This window comes from Rhagoletis pomonella, unplaced genomic scaffold, assembly GCF_013731165.1.
Source record: "Rhagoletis pomonella isolate Grant_MI unplaced genomic scaffold, Rhpom_1.0 Rhpom_scaffold_00008, whole genome shotgun sequence".
NCBI classification, from domain to species: domain Eukaryota; kingdom Metazoa; phylum Arthropoda; class Insecta; order Diptera; family Tephritidae; genus Rhagoletis; species Rhagoletis pomonella.
The window spans coordinates 7761454-7776287 of NW_023458562.1; the positions used below are offsets into that span (position 1 = coordinate 7761454).

A 14834-nucleotide genomic window follows, 5' to 3' on the forward strand; every position below is an offset into this window, starting at 1 on the left:
AAGCTATGGCTGATTAAAAATTTCACGCCTATGGGAGATGCCACGCCCCTTGTCGAATCTCAATTTTTTACCCTATTATAGGCCCAGGTGTCATGACAATACTCTGTCAAAATTTTGTTCGATTCTGTCCGTCCGTTTAGGCTGCAACCTGGCACATACATACATACTTTCACATTCATTCATTTTATTCGTTATTTTTAAATTATCGGACAATGGATGGATTTTTTAAAAAAAGTGTTTCTTGGTACTTTTCGTAGCTTTTCTTCAATATCTCATGAAAAAATCTCCCAATCAACGTAAGCGACTTACATCTCGAAGGGTATTGATGTGGCTCTTACCAAAATATATAACTTGTGGCGACTTCAATGAAAATTATTAGTGCTACAGGCGACCATTTGCATTTTGTCGTCAAAGTCGAAAAAAGCGAGATTTTCAATCAAATACGCAGTTTTATTTGATTATTTTTTTCATTAGTTTAAAAATTCGATAAAGAAAATATATCATTACAGTAAATTTTGAGCCAAAGATAATGAAAATCGGATTAGAAATGTAGATGCAATCATGATAAAAACATAGCAAGGTATAACCGTTCTTTCAATTTGTCGGCCATGATTTTTTTTTTGAAGTTTGACAACATTTTAAAATCATATAAAAGTGAAAATAAAAAATTGAAATTGTTCGAAATTGTTGTTGCTTGAGATTGAAAATGAAAATGTGTGTGTGAGTTTGTGAGTAAATTTAAAAATTAAATTGTTTGGAAACGTCAAGAATCTTAAAAGTGACTCTCAGCGGTTCTACCTTACTATATTTTTATCATGGATGCAATGATGCGCAATCTGCACAAGTTATATATTTTTGTAAAGGGCACTCGTCGTTTACGTCGATTCATGACGTCGATTTTTGACAAATAACTGCGGAAAGTACAAAAAACAAAAGAAATATTCCCCTTCAGGCATGCTGGCATACGAATGACATTTCATTTTTATATATATAGATTACCTCCCTTTTATTAGTTCGGGACGTAACTATGTAATATTGATGCGCCTAAAAGATTATAATAGCGAGGTTTTAGTTTTTTAAACTATAATGTTATCTATATATATTGTGGCGAATCCTGCGGCAACACAAAGCGAACAACGAGAAACAGGCAGAATGTTCGAGGAACGACGTAGAATGTTCCACAAAGAGAAACGTCAAGTTAGATGAACACTGCGAACAGCGAGAGAAAGAGAATGAGCGATAAACTTCAGAATGTTATAGAGTTGCCATAAGTGCCAGCGCAGGTATATAAGGGCGCCGCCAGAGCGAGGTGAGTTATTGCTTTAACAAGTATTGTAAAGTGTTTTTACTGTATTAGTGAGTATTGTAAATTGTTTGTTGAACAATAAAGTTAATTGTACTACAATTTGGTCATCGATTGCATTTATTTAACAATCCAGCGATACGAACCGAGAGATTTGGGAAATCCGGACGAGGTTTCAAGGATAATCGTTACAATATATGTATATAAATGTGAATGTCTGTTTGTTTATTACCTTATAACTTCTGAACCGCGGCACGGAATCGCACGAAACTTTGCACACTTATTTCGTTTTACCCCGGGAACCTTCCCATAGGCATAGAGAAAAATGGGCAGTACTGGAAAAGAGGGTGTGGCAGCCATATACTAACTAAAATTTTCATGTATATCTCTTGAAATATTTGTGGAACTTGCTGTCGAGATAAATAAAATTAATTCCATACTCATGGCAAAATATGGGCGATATTGGAAAAAGGGGCGTGGCACCTCCCATAGGTGTGAATTATTTAATCAGCTCTAACTTCGGAACCGTAAGTCACATGAACTTGAAATTATGTATGCGGACATATCTATGATGGGAGCTTATAGTAAGGTATATATATAAATGAGACTGTGAAAGGGGGGCGGCAAAGCCCAAAGGCGTGGAATATTTACCAGTTTTAACTTCGGAACCATAAGTCACATAAACATGACATTTGGTATGCACACATATCCATGGTAGGTGCTTATAGTAAGGTATATATAAATAAGTTTGTAAAAGGGGGCGTAGCACTTAACATAGGCTTGGAATTTTTTATCAGCCATAACTTCGGAACCACAAGTCACATGACCCCTTTAATTCCTTCTGACGTGGGGTGAAACCCGCGGGTAAAAGTTAGTTTGTTATAAAATGTGTTATTGAAATACACGTTCTCTTTTTGTTTTACACAAGTTCTATGTTGTGAACTTTTTCTTTATACAAATAATCTTTATGTTATTTCTAGTTACGAAATGTGCATATTTTGACACAATTCTATCTCCTTTTCCCATACCTGTACCGATTATATTATGAGCCGAAACCGGACAAGTAGCCTATTTAGCTGGACATGTACACGACTGAAGATTATTCTGATCTAGGTCAAGCTAGAAACCGTTTTATAGTTTCATTTGACAATGTGTTTTCACATATTTGACGAGAAAAGCCATTGAATTTGACAAAGTGAAAACAAGCTTTCGACAGTATCGATACTGTCGAATATTTTGCACTATCAATATCGAAACTATCGAATGTATACACTATCGATAGTTTTCCAACACCAGCTAAACACTACACCACAGCGGCTGCTGTTTAAAATTATAGCATTAAAAAACCTCAAAACTTAACTAACCTCCTGTATGGTCTAGCAATGCATTAGACAATTAAAGTTGAAAATTATGCGTATATTCTGAGGTCATATTGCATACAAAAATTATAATTTTTTCTCTATTTCAGGGTAGCGATGTCTCTGCAAGTGAAACTCATGCCTTCGATGACATCAGCAACCTTATGGAGGTGGGTAAATATATGTATGTATGTACATCTTCCATAGTATACTGAAAGTCCGTAGAAACCATGAAGATATCATGAGTTTTTATACAAAACAGAAAATCACTATAGTCCATTTCTGCATACTTATGTTATTAAAATACAATTTACAACAAGGCCTGTTGTATGTCACCAGTCTTTTCGAATATAAAAAAAAGTGCCATAACCCTGTTCGTACAAAGTAAACTGCAAAGTGGAGGAAACAAAAACACAATTGCACAGTAAGTAATCAATTCACAGGTTTTTATCGAATCAGGATCTATATGAAAAACTGTAATGAAAATAAATAGCCCTACTAGACATATTGCGGTACTCTACTAGTATCTTTGAAATATTTATGTTCCCTTAATTTTGAAAGTGGTACAATAGGGAATGCCAAAGGTTAAATTAAAAAATATGTTTATTTTTAAAGCAAAATCAAAAAACTAAAATTAAAAATTTTAAATAAAAAAGAAAATAAATAAAATAGGTCCCTAAAAACTAAATGAAACTAAATAAAAATTTTTTAAATAATACATATAACCTAAAAATGAAAATAAAACTAAATAAATAAAATAAATTTGAAAACATAAAATAAGTTTCGTAAAACTAAATGAAATAAGAAAAAGTATTTCTGTTTAAAAAAAAGAGAATATGTTAAATGTACACAAGAAAATGTGGCAACACTTATATATTTTTGATTTTTCAAACTTAATACTTTTTTACTTATGTATGTAATAATGGTAACACTATTTATACTTTGAATTCATTCGCTAATAAACTGTCAAGATATCAACATCGATTGGTCGGCTTCTCATTCTTTTGGATATCGTTTAACAGGTAATGGGCCCAGGCCAGCACTTGGTTGGGCAGTAACTTCGCCAAAAAAGAAGAGTTAGTGCCGCGAAGCAAACTAAAATCATTCTTTTTTGTTAATTTGCGCAAATATGTGCGATAAAATGATTTTAACATAGAAAAGCTCGACGCGAACAATTATGACACTTGGTGTCTGCAAATGCGCAGTGTGCTCGTTCACCAAGATTTGTGGCCGGTGGAATCGGAAGAATTGCAAGAAACTGCCGAAAATGCGGCAGAATGGTTATTGAAAAATAATAAAGCGATCGCAACTATAATTCTATGTGTAAAGGCAACGAGCCTGAACCAGCGTTGCCGTTTTGCTTAAATTTAAGCAAAAATGATTAAGTTTTTCTTGCCTGTTAAAATGTTAAACTTTTCTTCGTTTATTAAAATAGTCAAAAAGGATAATTTTCCTCAAAAATTCATAGTCAGAAGAGTTACTATTTCAATAAATTTTTCAAATTTATTTTAGGAAGACTGTCATCCAGATCCCACATAAAGTTCCAGCAAATGTTGCACTACGCAATTCCCGATCTACGGTCGTCGCATTTTCAAACCTCCGAGTGTAATTCTGCCATGAAATCGCTTCTCATAAAAACCATTTGCCGTTCAGAGGCGACCTCGAACTTTACGTCCCTTCATTTGCGTGACAAGATCAACACGCGCATTTTGGATGATGCCTAAATAACTCGTTTTTTGCATGCATTTAAAAAACTAGCGCAAGGGCAGATAACTATTATAGGAGTATGCGTTGAAAGCCTGAAATAATGTGTAATAGTTTTCAAATTTAGCAACTGTTAGGCCCGATTTCAGATTGCCTACTTAAGTAGAGATTGTTGATTAATTTCCACTATTCCTTTTCAGATCATACATTTAGTCTGCACTTAAATGGCCAATTTTGTACTTAAATATGAGATATGCAAGCCTGTGTTTATACCAAACAACCAAGATTGATTGGCTGTTTAATCAATCCCAACAAATTCCACCAAAAACAATCAGCTGTTCAGCACAAAATGTAATCAAGAATGCAAATGCAACAACAATTTCAAAGAATAAGCCAATGCTGCCAATTGTTTGGCATATATAGACAAAGTTGATCTGAAACCCAACGAAACCTAAGTGGCATTTAAACAACAATCCACAATTAAACTTAAGTGCCGTTTAAATATTCATTTGAAATTGGCCCTTAGAATATAACATCCTTACTTTTGACGACAAAACTCAGCCTTAGAGAGCCTTTACTTACTGACTTGCTTACTTTTTATTTCTATAACCAATTTACCAGGCATTTTTCGTTTTAATAAGACCCGATAAATAATAATAATAAAAGTTTGGCGCTTACACATATGTTAGAGTTTGGCCGAGCTTCTCCCCCGATTTGTGGCGTGCGCCTTGTTGTTGTCACACAAAGCGGAGGGACCTACAGTTTTACGCCGACTCCGAACGGAAATTATATTTTTATGAGAAGCTGTTTTTCATGGCAGAAATACACTCGGAGGTTTGCCATTGCCTGCCGAGGGACGACCGCTGTTAAGGAAAAACCTTTTTTCTATATTTTTTTCGATGTTGCTTTGACCAGGGTTCAACCCAGGGGCAGCAGAGCCGAAGCGAGCGCTGCTTACCACTACACCACAGCGGCCGACAAATAAGTTGACCCGATAAATAACTTGCTTAATTTTAACGGGATTTGTTAAACTTTTTGAAGGATTTTGTTAAACTTTATTTTTCGGGCGCGGCAACACTGGCCTGAACCATATAAAAAAATGTACCACGGCGTCACAAGTGTGGAAGGTGCTCAAATATTTAAACAAGTAATTTTTTGCAAAAAAAAAACCGACTTCAACTCCCATATAAAAAAAATATATATATATATATATCTCATGATCCGCTGATCGGATCTTAACCAGATTACTATGGGACCACCTCTAAGACACTACCTTTCCTATCGAAATCGGTTGACGTGGTCCAAAGTTATGCGGTAACATACATAAAAAAAAAAAAAAAAATATTCCGACGAACTGATAACCTCCTCCTTTTTTGGAAGTCGGTTAATAAAAGTAGTGGCCCAGTGAGAAAAGTCTCATTGTTTAAGAGGCTGTTAGGTCTACGTATGGCAGAGGGCGATGATATCCGCGAACACATGGACAATTTTTCAAAAATTGTAGACGAGTTGGCAGAAGTGGCCATTGAACTACAATAAGAGCTGTTGGCGAGCTTACCTGGAAGATACGAAAATCTTGTGGTGGCATTAGAAGCAAGAGATAACCTACCGAAATTGGATGCATTGAAGATTAAAATAACGGAAGAAGGCGAGCGTCGTAAAGACAACTGTAACAACGCCATCCATAACGGTTTCGAAAATGCGCAAGCATGTGCGGTACGAGCTAATTCGAATAGGAACTACGAAAAGAGCAAATCAAATAGTAGCGGTCGTTTAGAAGGGACAAGAACAAGTACAGCAAACGAAACGGTAGAAATAGGGGAAAGAGAAACTGCAAGTGCTTTAACTGTGGAAAGAAAGGGCACTATGCAGCACAGTGAAAAGAAGAGAGAACAAAGCAACGTATTTGCAGGAAATCTGACATTTTAAATATTGAACGATATATTAATATATCTACGTGAATTACGTAATTTATGTAATATTTAGCTGTATAAAAACTGCAAAAGGACTCAGAATTAAAATGAAACTACTATGAAATTTAAGTAAACAATCAATTTAAAAACCATCTATGTTTTAATCAGTTAAATGTGCTTCATATGCATATACAAATAAACATATTGCACAAAAGCTTATTCTTTTAATTCACACCAAAGCTACACTTTTCCCAAGTGAATTTGCAAAGAAGCAACACGGTGCCGCTGCTAAGGGAGCGGTGCGAGAGAGACAACTGTCAGTTTATCGAACCTTGTATTATTGAATCATGTGCAGTTCTAGTATGTGGTGCGTTGATAGTGGCGCGACATCGCATATGTGTATTCACAAAAACTTATTCGTCAGAATGAACGCACATAGTGAACAAATTGAGCTAGCGGGGAAATATCATGTTGAATCGAAGGGCATTGGCGAACTGTCTGTACGTACCAGATTTGCACATGAATTTTATTTCAATTCCGAAGATTGATGAAAAAGGTTTTCAGTCAACATTTGATAATGGTTGTGCAGTGGTGAAAGACAAGGCTGACAATTCTATTGTTTTTAAAGTGTTTAAAGAAAATAAATTGTACGTTAATAAAGAGAATATACAGTGGTGTAATTTATCACGAGCTCAAAATACAATAAATTGGCATAACAGGTATGGGCATATTAATTTTCAGAGCCTAAGCGAACTTTCAAATAAAAAATTTGTGAGTGGAATTGATCCAATAACAAATGGTAATGATGTTGTTTGTGTACCCTGCATGAAGAGCAAGATATGTTCTCAACCTTTCACTGCTTCAGAAAATCGTGCTGAGAATATTTTAGATTTGGTACACTCGGATGTATGTGGTCCGTTCAATACGCAATCACACGGTGGTTCACGATATTTTCTGACATTTATAGATGACAAATCAAGGTCAGTGTTTGTTTATTTTTTGCGATCCAAACATCAAGTATTTGAAAAATTTAAATTGTTAAAGCAATGGTCGAGATACAGGCAGGTAACAAAATAAAGACATTTTACTAGTTTTTTGGAAGAATGTGGCATTAAGCATCAGCTCACAGTGCCATATACACCACAGCAAAATGGTGTAGCCGAGCGCGCCAACAAAACTCTTGTAGAAATTGCCCGGTGTATGTTAGTAAATTCGGGGCTAAATGAAGGCTATTGGGATAAAGCAATAAGCGCTTGATGGTGTTACCCCATACGAATTATGGATGGGAAGAAAGCCTGTGGTGAAGAATTTTAAAGTATTTTGGTGTCTTGCGATAGCCTTGGAGAAATCGCAGCATAATAAGTTCAAGCAACGGGGCAACGAGTACGTCATGGTAGGATATGACATCGATTCGAAAGCATATCGACGTTTTGATACACAAAAGCGCAAAGTAGTTATAAAAAGCGATTTCAAGTGCGATGAATCCATTATGGTGGGTACAAATAATGACAACGATTTTTCACCCATGGAGATAGCAAGTTTTTCAATTAATTCAAACGTACCTGAAATGAGAGTGTAGTCCGATTATGAAGATGCCGTAGAGACAGTAGATCAGAGTGCTGAAAAAAGTAGTTCAACCGATGAAGAGATAAGCAGCGGTACTGAATGTCAACATATTCGACGTGGTAGGCCACGAGTAATAAAAACTGGTTTACCTGGCAGACCAAGAAAACCACAAAATGCAGTAAATTTGGCATGCGATCTAAACGTCAAAGTGCCAGTATCAGTTAAAGAAGCTATGTGCAGCAGGCAAGCGCGTGAATGGTGGATCGCTATGCAGGAGGAGTACAACGCATTAGTACACAACGAGACATGGGAGCAAGCAAAGCTACCGAAGGGCCAAAAGGCAATCGGATGTAAGTGGGTGTTTGAGTGAAGACGAATGCTAATGGTGAAATCGAGCGGTACAAGGCAAGATTAGTGGCAAAGGGTTGCAGCCAAACGTACGGGGTTGACTTCAGCGAAATTTTCTCACTTGTTGTGAGATATGCTACAATAAGGATGATGTTGGCTACAGTGGCAGAATACGAGTTGTACGTTCATAAGCTCGACGTATCAACGGCGTACCTCAACGGCAAGCTCGAAGATGACATCTACATGAGCCAACCTGAGATATTTGAGCAAGACAACGGCTGTGTGTTACAGCTAAAAAAATCATTGTATGGCCTTAAGCAGTCAGGCAGAGTTTGGAACTCAAGACTTGATGAGGTACTGAAAGACATTGGTTTTTCTCCGACCCACACTCTGAACATCTGGCGGCAGCGAAGCACATCTTGAGGTACCTTAAAGCGACAGTTAATTTGAAAATTCGATACAGAAAAACTGGCGAGTGGATGATGGGATATGTCGATGCAGATTGGGGCGGTGACGCTACTGACCGAAAATCATATACAGGATATGCATTCTTTTTTGGTGGCAGCGCTTTCAGCTGGGAGTCTAAGAAACAAACTACAGTGGCATTAAGCAGCACGGAAGCCGAATATATGGCGCTTTCGGCAGCAGCAAAAGAAGCGGTTTATTTACGAAAATTGTGGGCAGAGATGAAAATGTTTGATAAGGGTGCCTCGATAATGATCAACGGTGATAATACGAGTGCGATGAGCTTAGTAAAAAATCCCGTTTATCATGCTCGAAGCAAGCACATAGACATTAAATTCCATCATATACGAGAGGTTTACAATAGCAAAGAAATTGAACTAAATTATTATCCAAGCAATGCTATGGTAGCTGATGTATTGACCAAAAATTTGAAAAGAATAAGTCATTGTAAATTCACTGGGGAACTTGGCTTAAAAGACTAGAGTTAAAAAAAAAAAATTCCTTGCAGTGCATAAATATATAAATGTTGAGGAGGAGTGTTAAATGTACACAAGAAAGTGTGGCAACACTTATATATTTTTCATTTTTCGAACTTAATACTTGTTTACTAATGTATGTAAATATGGTAACACTATTTCTACTTTGAATTCATTCGCTAATAAACTGTCAAGATATCAACATCGATTGGTCGGCTTCTCATTCTTTTGGATATCGTTTAACAGAATAAAATAATTTTCTAAAACTTAAAAGATGTGGAAATATAATATATGCATATGAATATACATTCTTACTTTTAAGAACAAAATCTAAAAATTAAAAGAAAGTTAAAGGAAAAGAAGAAGAAAAGTTTAACTAAGAAATAAGAAAACAAGTAAGAAAGTCTAAGTTCGGGCGGAGCCGAACATTAAATACCCGGCGCAAGTATTAAATATATGATTTTCACTTTTCCGAAAGTTACCGCTACATGGTAAGCCGAGGTGTATCAATTTTGAGTAAATTAGCGTCCTTAAATTTCGAAATATTGAAGTTTCAAGCATTTTTGAAATTTACCCCTATATTAAAAGCGGCCTAAATTTTAGTCCGATTTCAATAATTTTCAACGTTTTGCTTTTATTTGGCAAGCAAAATAACCATACCGAGTTTGGTACAAATTGGTAGGACGGTTACCGAGATACATATATGTGATCATAAGTGGGCGGTGCCATGCCCATTTTCCAAAATTTTCCCATAAACGTATTTCTCGGTAAAGATTGTTGCAAGCATCAATTTTGAATAAATTAGCTTTAATATTTACTGATTTATCGAAGATCTTGTATTTCTCTAAATTACCTTTATATGGTATGTGGGCGTGGTTATTGTCCGATTTTAAAAATTTTTGGCCATTTGGTATGCTGTACCAAAGCTAACAACCGCACCAAGTTTAGAAGAAATTGGTTCAGAGGTTACCAAGTTATATACATGTAACCATAAATGGGCGTGGCTACGCCCATTTTCCAAAAATTTATAATATTCTTATTTTCCGTTTAAAAATTGTTGTAAATATCAATTTCGAGTTAATAATCTTCAGTAGTTACTAAAATATCGCAGTTTTCGTATTTCTGAAAATTACCGTTGTATGAGACTAGGCGTGGTTATTGTCCGATTTTCCCCATTTTCAATACCATCCGTCCTACGTCCGAGTAAGTGCACGTACAAAGTTTCGTTAAGATATCTCAATTTTTACTCGAGCTATCGTGTGCACAGACGTACGGACAGACAGTCACCGCTTAATCGATTTCTCTTTTCATTCTGATCATTTATGTATACATTTGACTATATCTATCTCGATTCGTTTTGCCTGTTACAAGCAACCGTTATGTGAACAAAGTTATAATACCCACACAAGTACGCTCGGGTATAAAAATGCAGCATACCCTAGAGGGTATTTAGTGCTAGTGAAATGCCTAGAGCAGGCTTTCCCAAAGTGGGTGCCGCTAGTGGCTAGAGTATACTAGTGGTGAGGGCAAATTCTTTAAACTTTCCATACACAACGCAACGGTTTGATCAAACTTCAACATGGCGGCCAGAAAATCAAAATTTTTTGATTTTTATTAAAATTACCTTCAGCAGCTCATTTCGCTCTTAAGCATAGTCCCCCAGTACGTTTTGTCAACGAAAAATTGAATCAGAAAATTTTCAAAAAAATTGCTTGAAAACGTACACTTTTCACAACCATGGGCTGGGCTGTTCGAGTGACAAGCGCACCAGCTTCGCGCACGTGCATATGTTACTAATTCTTTGGAACTTCACAATCACACTGTGAAAGAGCCAATTAACACGATTTTAGAGGCAGTTGAGAACGAACTTATAAAAAGTTTGAAAACTTGTGAATTTTTTTTTTTGCGACTTGCCGAAAGTACCGACGTACTGGGACTTAATGTTCTTCTCGTGTTAGTGCGGTACCCTTTCGGAATGCAAATCGAAGAAGTACTTTTGATGAGCGAAGTACTTGAGACTTACACCACTAGCGACAAAATTTTTAAAGCTATCGACAAATTTGTACATAAAAATTGTTTGAAATGGAGCAAGTGTGCGGATATTTGCAGTGGTTGGAAAAAAGAAAGGAGCGATGTCTAGGATGAAGCGAGGGGCAGAAAACGCCACGAGAAGTCACTGCATGATTCGGTCGGTATTCCGTGGCAACTAGGAAGATGCCGCCACTAGATTTAAAGCCCGTATTGGATGACGCTGCGAAGATAACAGAGGCCTGCGAAATTAAAATATATCTTTGGCTTTTTTCTAGCACGTCGTGATTTTTTTTATTGGTGACATGTATATTTTAGAACTTCTAGAACTTTGCATGAAAATCCCATAAATAAGCAAGGTAAATCGTACATTGTAACTTCAAAGTTAACGCTAAGTAAATTAATAACAGGTGGTTTCACCAGCAATTTAAATGGAAAATGATTTTTTATTTTCTGTCAATTTCCTTATAAAATTCAAAAAATTAAAATCATTTTTCACTTAAATTGCTTTCGTGAAATTGCGTGTAAAAATAGGGTTTTTAGCGTAAACGCGCATGGAAGGTTTAGAAAAAAACATTGTCGAATATTTTCCCAACATTGACTCTGAGGATGTCTACAGCTGGATAACAAACCCGTTTTCATGTGACCCGAAAAGTTAACCTACTGGGATGACAAATTAAGCTTTTGAAAACCTTCTGGATATCAGTGTTGACAGCACTTTGAATATTAAATGCTACGAAGGGAGCCAAGAGAGTTCTGGATGCAGGTGTATGCAGAAAACACTGCTGTCGGCAAGATTGCATTAAAAATACTAGTGACACTTTACATTTCTATGTAAGACTGCAGCAGAAAACACTGCTGTCGGCAAGATTGCATTAAAAATACTAGTGACACTTTACATTTCTACGTAGGACTGCATTTTCAACAAATGCTTACATAAACAAATACATACATAGTTTTTAAGCAAAAAACAAAACCGACTTCAATTCTCATATACAAAATTTAAGATTATCGGTTATATCTTCATGATCCAATGATCGGATTTAAACCAAATTATAATGGAACCGCCTGTGTGGTAACACCTTTTCTCTAAAAAAAGAATTATAGTAATCGGTTAACGTGGTCCAAAGTTATGCGGTAACATACATAAGAAAATATTCCGACGAATTGATAACCTTCTCCTTTTTGTGAAGTCAACGTCAAATGATTTCAGGGTAAAATTTGCAAAGCTCTCAATAATCTTAAAGAAATAATGAAATCATCAAAACAATTTCAGTCCTCACACTAAAGCTAAAGGAGCATACAGTTTGCATTGTGTTGTTTTGTTTTGGTAGACATTTGAAGAGTAGGGGTGCCGCGAAATTTTTTTAGCACAACAAGAGTACCGCGGTGAACAAAGTTTGGGAACCCCTGGCCTAGAGCACTCAAAATTTAGTGCTCTACCCCAACTATGGTACATATGTATGTTCATTTGTAGATATGTATACAAAATCATAAAAAATAACACCCCGAATAACTCCCATCGTTCTTCTTATTGCCAGGCTAAGCATTCCGCACAGCATCAGCAGAGTTCGCACGCAGGTGGGGGAGGACAGTACATTGATTCGTCAGCGACATTAGATGGCGACGCATTGTCCTCACTACCACAGGCCTCATTCAACTACATAAATTCTATTGTCGGTAGTGGTGTTATTGGCATTCCATATGCACTACATCGTGCTGGTTTTGGATTGGGATTACTCTTGTTGGTGTTGGTTGCATTTATCACGGATTACTCACTAATTTTAATGGTAAGTTAAGTTTGAATTCGTTTCAAGATAGGCTGACTTCCCAAACGTATCAATACAATGTTTGGATACTGTTCTACAGCGGTATTTAAACTGTTTGCATATGCAGAGTTGCGAAACATGGCAAACATATACATTGCATATTTTGAATATTTAATAAAGCAATGATCACCATTTCGGCATTTTCCATTTTTAAAACACCAATGGTAACCAAAAAGCAAACGAAGCATCAACTTTGTTTCTGATGCGCTGATCAAGTATACATTGTCAAGCAATTGTAGTTCGGCGTCTTGGAACATTAAACTTTGTACGGATGCAATGCAATTGACGTTTTGGAAGTCAGCCATACTTATTATATCCATACAATAATGAGCGGTTAAAAGCATGACGCTGCATTCGAATGTATATATGTATGTACATATGTAGCTACAAAAAAAGTTCATCTTACCCAGTAAACTTAATACAACAAAAAATAAACATCTACTCATAAATTTATTGAGCACGTTAATCTTGAAAACTACGTAACTGATCTGGACAAGATTTTTTTAAATATAATCTGTATTTATAGGAGTAAAGCATTCGTATTTAGAATTGATATTTTTTTATGTACCTCTTAAAATATTTTGGTATTCATTTTCTCACGTTCAGCAGAAAGCGCAATGGGAATGCAGATGCTTTGCTGTAGCGGTAAGATTCGGGTACAGAAAATTAGTTTAAAATCCATTTTTATTTTTATCTTTTCTTAAGTGTCCATAATGTCTTCATTTATTAAATTTGAGTAATTAGGGTCTTATTGTATTTATAAGAAAGAAATCGGAAGTAAACTCGTTTCTTCATCCTGATGTTTGTAACGAAAGTATTTTTTTTTTAGAAATTTGTTATAAATTATGAAAAGTGGTCGATAAATCAATTATTTAATAGATCCTAAATTATTAAGCCTTTTGGAAAATATGTGTGGCGTAGATGATAGAGAATTTAATTGGCTTCGCTAGTATAACAAGAAATTTAAGATTGGCCAACTATATCCAAAGAAAATTTTAATTAAGCGTGCGCATTTTTTTTACATCTTAAAAGACCGAAAAACTGTTCTACTTTCTTATATTCCGATTTCCTATTCGGATTCATTTGCAACCGAGCTACAAAGGAACACTCAGTTAAATGACGAAATACACGCAAAGCAACAACACAAACTAAGCTATTTATCCGAGTTCAGCCAGCAAGGTATTACGTAAATACCCCGCATAATTAGCCATTTAAATTGGTTTTTGTATCGAAATCTGCCACCAACAGAGTTGCTTAAGGAGCTATTTATGAAAATGGTGAATAGAAAGAAATGGATGATTTCGTTGATGGTAGGGGAGACGGAGAGTAGGACGGATCTTGCGTTGAAGCTACCTCCTCGCGGTGAGTTGTGGACAAATTCAGAAAGAAAGTAGCTGAGAGAAGCAAAATATTGACTTCCGTAAAATGATATTAATATACCTGCTTCGGCCAATCTTTCCCACTACAATTGTTGCTTAGGCTGAGTCAAAAAAGAACGAGACGCATACTAAGGCTTTGTTTCTTTTCTTTTCTAGCAGATAATTATCAGGAAGAAGAAGAATGAGAAAATTGAAAGAATTACGCTCACAGAGAGCGAAATAACGAAAAAGTAAAGAAACGCAAAACTAGCTAGTAATCAGCTGGTCGGTGTATTTGACAATTGAAAATATTTGGCGCGAATTTTTGTTTATCCATTTTGACAGCTGCTAGTTTCTGCTAGTAAAAATTTAACTAGCAGAAATTAGCAGTAAAGCCAAAAATAGCAGAGCGTAAGAACGAGCAGCTAGTTTCTGCTAGTTTTTTTTTGGGTTAAGAAACGCTTTCCAGCAGAAATTAGTGATAATTTG

At 36.0% G+C, this 14834-nt stretch overlaps 1 protein-coding gene across 4 annotated transcripts in view; it reads left to right on the forward strand.

Annotated features, from left to right (window-relative positions):
• Positions 1-14834, forward strand: part of LOC118744137 (angiotensin-converting enzyme) — a 391082-nt gene that overhangs the window by 24450 nt on the left and 351798 nt on the right. The window contains exon 2 of one of the 4 annotated variants that reach the window (XM_036476890.1): positions 2772-3085. The gene's annotated coding sequence lies outside the window, so the exon portion shown is untranslated. Of the gene's footprint in view, positions 1-2771; positions 3086-12885; positions 12949-14834 lie in introns of those variants that run through there. The other 3 variants (XM_036476896.1, XM_036476889.1, XM_036476894.1) reach the window with 3 other exon arrangements.